A 6,093-nucleotide genomic window follows, 5' to 3' on the forward strand; every position below is an offset into this window, starting at 1 on the left:
ACAGTGGAGACTCAAGCCAGACCCCTGACTCAAGAGCACATTCTTAACCTTACGTTGGTTCAGTACTGTCTTCCTCCAAACAGTTACTGCAGGAGGCTGTACTACCTCTAATCATGTCTAACACATTCCAGGATTTCTCTCTCACAGCTGCTCTAGAGCGTGCGACAGAGTTTTTGACTCTTCTAAGTGATGGCAAATCATCACCCTTTACTATGGCCACAGTTAGCAGTTACCATCTAGCAGGTAGTTTACCAGGCAGCCGTCATTTACCCCTCGCCGTCACACTGCAAGCTAAGAGCTAGGCTTATCGTGCCCTATTCTCATTTGAGAAAAATGAGGCCCAGAGAGCCTAAGTCACCAGCCCACATTTACCCCCCGGGGCTGCAGGGTCCACACAGGACCACCAGGTGAGAGCAGGGGGTTGCTCATTGGATGAGGCGGTGTGAGGGCCTGGCCCCAGCCCCACCCCGGGAAAGGGGCGCCTGGCCACTATGGCTGCCTGTGGGATCCTTGCTGCCCTGGTCCATTACACTCCACTGCCTCTCAGGAGCGCTTGAGTTCTAGAAACAGCCAGAAGGAATCCGGAGCTGGGTTTGGTGAGTAGGGTCAGTGAGCTCTCTGGACGTAGACAATACCATTTTGAATCAAAATCAAGACAGTTTTTCTTACCTGGCTTTGGCGCATGGCCTGCTGGCCTCACACCATCCCCCTCCACTGTCTGTGCTCTGTTCCCCGAAATTGGAGCATTTTCCTCACCTCATTAAATGCTCTTCCTCACACCAACATGCTCCCTCTCTCCCGAGCCTCTAAATGTTGGGGTACTCTGGCCTGCTCTCCGCCTCACTGCCCTTTAGATTTCCGCTTGATACCTTAGCAACTGCCTCTCCCCATGACTTCGGATTCCGTCTCTGCGGTGGCAGCTCCCAGTTTTGTACCTCTAGATCCAGCCACCCCCCTGAGCGCTACACAGTGGTGTCTAATTTCCCACCTGGAAGTCCATGGAAAGCTCTGAGTTAACATCTACAAAATGGAACTTTTGGTTTCCCTCCGCAGTAGCGCTCCAGAAAACCCCCTGCTGCCCAGCCCCTCTGTTATCTTAGTAAAGGGCACCTGTGGTCCGTAGCGCCTCGGGCTAGACCCCCGTGTGTCTGCATCTAGTTGCCAGCAAGCCTAAAGACCTGGAAGTCCTGCTTCAGAGTCCCTCCCAACCCAGCCCTCTTGTTGCAGCCCAGTCCTCCCGTCCGGGCAGCCAGCGACGCCTCTTGTCCGGCCCACAGCAGAGTGACCCAGCTGGGGTCCCAAGTTGTCCCTTTGAGCTCTTCAGTAAAACCCCCACCCAACAGCCACAGTCATCTTTTAAAAATTAAATCAGATTGTGCTACCCTTCTGTTCGGAACCCTTCAAGGACCACCCAGTACATTCCTTCCTGTACCGTCAAAGTCCCCTGATGCCTTCCTGCCTGGGGCCTTCACGCAGGCTCTCTCCTTGGCCTGACCAGTCCTTTCCCTAGTCTCACTTAATCCCTCTCTCATTCAGGGCTCTGTTCAAGTATCACCACCTCTGCAGGGCTTTCTCTGACTAAAAATCCCACCTCCTGCCCCTCCCATTCTCTCTTTTACTTCACAGGGTTTATCATTACCTGACCCATTATTACATTTGAATATATGTGCATGTAGCATAGGATTGCTTATTGTCTGCACACCCCTTCCCACCAAATTTATAAGCTCTGAAGGCAGGGATCTGGTCTTACTGTTCTACTCTCAGGGCCTGGAAGAGTTCTGGGCTCATACAGGTGCTCACAAATACCTTTAGAATAAATCAGTGATGTCTTTAAACTCCTTCCAATGCTATACCGCCTCCAGCACAGATCGTTTGCCCATGACATTCCCTCAGCCTGAACCTCTCCCTGCAGCCCCCAGCCCTTACATTTTGATGCCTCATATTCCCCTAAAGATCTCAGCTCACTGCCACTTCATTCATTTATGCAATCTGTCAATCATTCAGTCAACAAACAGTTGTTGGTGTAGGCACTGTTCTTAACACGGGGCACAGGGCATGAACCGAATAGACTAAGCTACTTCCCTCACGGAGCTCACGATCTGATGGGGGCAAGCGAGCACAAGTGAATGTGTATGAGTGAGTCTGTGCCAGTGTGTATATGTGTGCGTGTGTGTACAATCATGTGTTAGACGACAGTAGACACAGGGCAGCCAGCTAATGCATGGCAGAGATTAAGAGCAGTGATGGTTGAGATAGGGTGGTCAAGAAGGCCTCTCTGAGGAGGTGACATTGGAGTATCTGAGTATGACAGATGAAGCTATGTGGGATCTAGAAAGCCCTCACCAAGCCACCCTGCCCCAGCCAGCTCAGATGCCCCCCTTACAAGTTCCCTGTGACACCACGGGCCTCTCTTCCAGAACTTACCACGATTCTGGTTCGTGCGTGCTGGTATAACCCTTTGATGAAGGTCTGTGTCTCCCACCAGACTGAAAGCTCCGTGAGAGACTCTGTTTATATTATATCCCCAGACGCGGGCTGGGACATAGTAAATGCTCAGTATTCTTTGTCAAATGACAAACAAATGGATACACAAACATGGGCAGTTCCCCCAAGAGAATCACCAGCAGGCTTTGACACGCTCTGTGGCCTGGGAGGTCAACCAAAATGGCTACATCAATTTATTTGCAAAGCGAGTCTGCCCAACCCCTCCCCTCACCACCACCACACTTCCCCTGCCCCTTTCAAGGAGAACTGCCCTGATCCATGGTGTTGATGAGGAACTGAGGGGTCCATGTTTGGGGGGAGGTGGGAGCAGATGTCACCTGAGAATGCGTGTGAACCACAGGGGACCCCGGGCAAGATCCACCACGGAAGCCAGATCGGGGGTCTGGGGGCCTCTCCTGCTGAGGCTCTGGGGAGCTCGGATTGGTGTCATCCCACAGCAGTTCAGGGGCCGCTTCCTGGCTCCCCTCCCCCCCCCCCACAGCTATACTGCGTCTGCGGTCGCTTCTGCTTGCCTCTCTTCAGCTAAAGGAGGGGTAACACTTGCTTCTTGAACCCCGTCTGATCAAGTCTCCTTGATTTCTGTCCATCTGGCTTTCCAGGGCCGCTCAGTAGAAACCCTGCCCCTCAGTCAAGGGCATCCCCCTTACTGGCCACTACCCTTTCTGACTTTTCTGATAACTCTCCTTGTGCATGAAACAACAGCCTTTAGCAATCCTCTGCCAGAGTCTAAAGCTGTCTTTCAAGGGAACCTCCGCCGGGAAGCTCTCTGTGGCGCCCGGAGCTACGTGCGCCCTCTGCCGGTGCCGAGCTGCTCTTGCGGGTGGACCGAGACGCCCGATGACGCAGTCAGTGCCCAGCACCGTCTGGCCCATGTTTGCGTGATCTTCCCCGCGCTGGGTTGCCAATTACCAAAGGGCGGAAAGTGTGTCTTATATCATTTTGCTTGGTATACAGCAGTTGCTTACTGAGGACTTGATAGATTGATTGAAGGAAAACGTCAATCTTGGCCATCAGCAATGTTTATGTAGACTTGCTCTCCATTCCTTGTCCTTACAGGGTTGAAGTACTCTGTGTATCCACCTGGTAATTTTGTATAATCAGAAAGTCTTTCCAAAATAAGCTGTCCGACAAGACATAATTTCACTTTCACAAAACTAGAGGGTAGCAACTAGAATTAAAGAAATTGGGAAATGACAGTTAAGTCGGAGTTCACCATAGATTTTGGGCAGTTATAATAAAGCTTAAAAGGAAATTAGGCTGGATTACTAAGAAGGACAGGAGCACCTTGTGATACTGTGTGTGGCGGGCTGAATTATGGGCTCCCCACGATGTCTGCATCCTAACCCCCAGAACCTGTGAATGTTACCTTATGTGGCAAAAGGGACTTCGCAGATTTGATTCAGTTACGGTTTTGAGATGGGGAGATGATCCTGGGTCATCCAGGTGGGACTGACATAATCACAAAGGTCCTTATAAGGGGCAGACAAGAGATCAGAGTGAGTAGCTGGAGATAGGAGGACAGAAGCAGAAGGTTGGCGTGACGTAAGGAGGGACCCACAAGCCAGGTGTGCAGCCAGCCCCTGAAAGCTGGTAAAGGCCAGGGGATGGATGCTCCCCTCCAAGCCTCCAGAAGAAATCAACCCTGCCCACACCTTGACTTATCCCAGTCAGACTGATTTTAGTTCTGACCTCTAGCCTGTAAGAGAATAAATTTGTGTTGTTTTAAGCCCCTAAATTTGTGGGAATTGTTACAACAGCAGGAAGAAACTAATTCACCATGAAAAGGCCATCAGCGATGAGGGCAACGTAGTCTCCTGTGAGAACCACTCTGGGCTGTGTCTGAGAGGGGGGCCCAGAAAGCTCTGTCCTGGAAGCCATGTTCTCAGTTGCAGAGCTACCAGCAAAGGGCTGGGGATATACTACTCCAACTAAACTCCCCATGTACCTTTCTCTGTGAAGAAGACATTTTGTGATGGGAGCTAGAAAGCAAGGTCTAAAGAACAGGCCAGATGCCAGGAACTCACATCCTTTTTTTGGCCATTCTGTCTAAAGATAGGTAGATTTCCATAAATCAAAACCGAGATGATCCTGGAAAGCTACAGCCGCTACCCCCGTGCCTCAAGGAGCAGCTGATTGAATAACTGGGCAATTCACAGGAGAAAAGAATCAATCAAAGGAGCTGATTTTACTGAATTGACTTTTATTGTCTCAAATTTTATTTATCTCAAGACCCCATCTCAGGATTCCCTAGACAAAGCCCCGATCCTGGGGTTCATCACCAATTTCAAATACCTAAAATCATCCCAAAGACACGCCAGCCTTCTGTTTCTGAATCGTGGAATTTTTCAGGCAGTCTGTGTATAGTCTCAATAAAGACAAAAATATACAAAACGTGAAGCAAAAGAGAAAAGCACAGCTTCATGTCCCATAAGCAATAAATGCTTAAAAAAAAAAAAAAGACTCCAAACATCCTCTCTGTCCTGTTTATTTTTTTCTTATCTGTAAAAGCAAAATGTACACAGTCTTCACCACATAATGTCAGGGTCGAATCTATGATAAACTGTAGTTTGATAAGAGGCAGGGTAAAGAGACCTTCATCCTGAACTGATCCTCAGCAGTGAATTTTCGTTTGTGGGGCTTCAAAACAAGGCCACATTTGGGGCAAAGAAAAGTCCGTGGCAATGTTAACGTGGTGTGCTTTAATGCAGTTTATAAAGCAAATCTCCCAAACATTTATTTTTCAGTCAAGCTTCTGGCTAGAGTGGGTTTAGGATAAGCAACAAAATGAAAGAAACCTCCCAAACATTGACATTGGCACTCAAAAAGAAAATAATAATAAAGACAATTATTAAAACATTTCCAGTATATTTTCATCTGGAATGGGTTGATATAAAATTTCTAACAATGCCACATAATTATTAGCGTATTTTTTTCCCTTCTTGTAGGGGTTATAAATACTTAGATTCAGATAGTTGGGTTCACATAAATAAAAAGATCTTTATTTAAAAAACTGAACAGTAAGAATATCGTTAACGTGAGCCTGGCAGAAGGAGAGCTCTGTTCTGTTCTCAGACTAACCTTAGCCTAGAGCATGTGGGGCTTAATTTGGATTATTGATTTGTCCTCGTCTGTCTCCCTCCTTTATCCCCAAGAGCACTCTTGCATTCGTGAGCGTGTACCAACCAAGTGACTTCCTTCTTTATAAGAAAAGATGAGAAGAAATACTAAGAATGAATAAAATGCAATGTATTCTCCGAACCAGGGGTTCTCAAACTCAAGGAGGCAGAAAGACAAAAAGCATGTGAGAAATGCAAAGAATAGATTTAAAAGGTAATTCTGATTCAGATAGTTACTAAACTCACAAATCCTTTCTCAACCAAAAGAACTTAAGGATGCTGATTTTCCTTTTATTTGGGGGAGGAGGGGGCACAGCCTGCCATAAACTGGTTGCAGGGGTGTCTGTAAGGACTTTCTGGGCAATAATGAGAAGAAAAGCACCGCTCATCTCCCCAGCCCTCCTCTTGTGCGAAGTGGAGCTGGGTTTGGGGGCTGGGAGAGATGGTGGGGTCCCGAGGCAGGGCCCTAACA

This window comes from Ursus arctos, unplaced genomic scaffold, assembly GCF_023065955.2.
Source record: "Ursus arctos isolate Adak ecotype North America unplaced genomic scaffold, UrsArc2.0 scaffold_10, whole genome shotgun sequence".
Lineage (NCBI taxonomy): Eukaryota > Metazoa > Chordata > Mammalia > Carnivora > Ursidae > Ursus > Ursus arctos.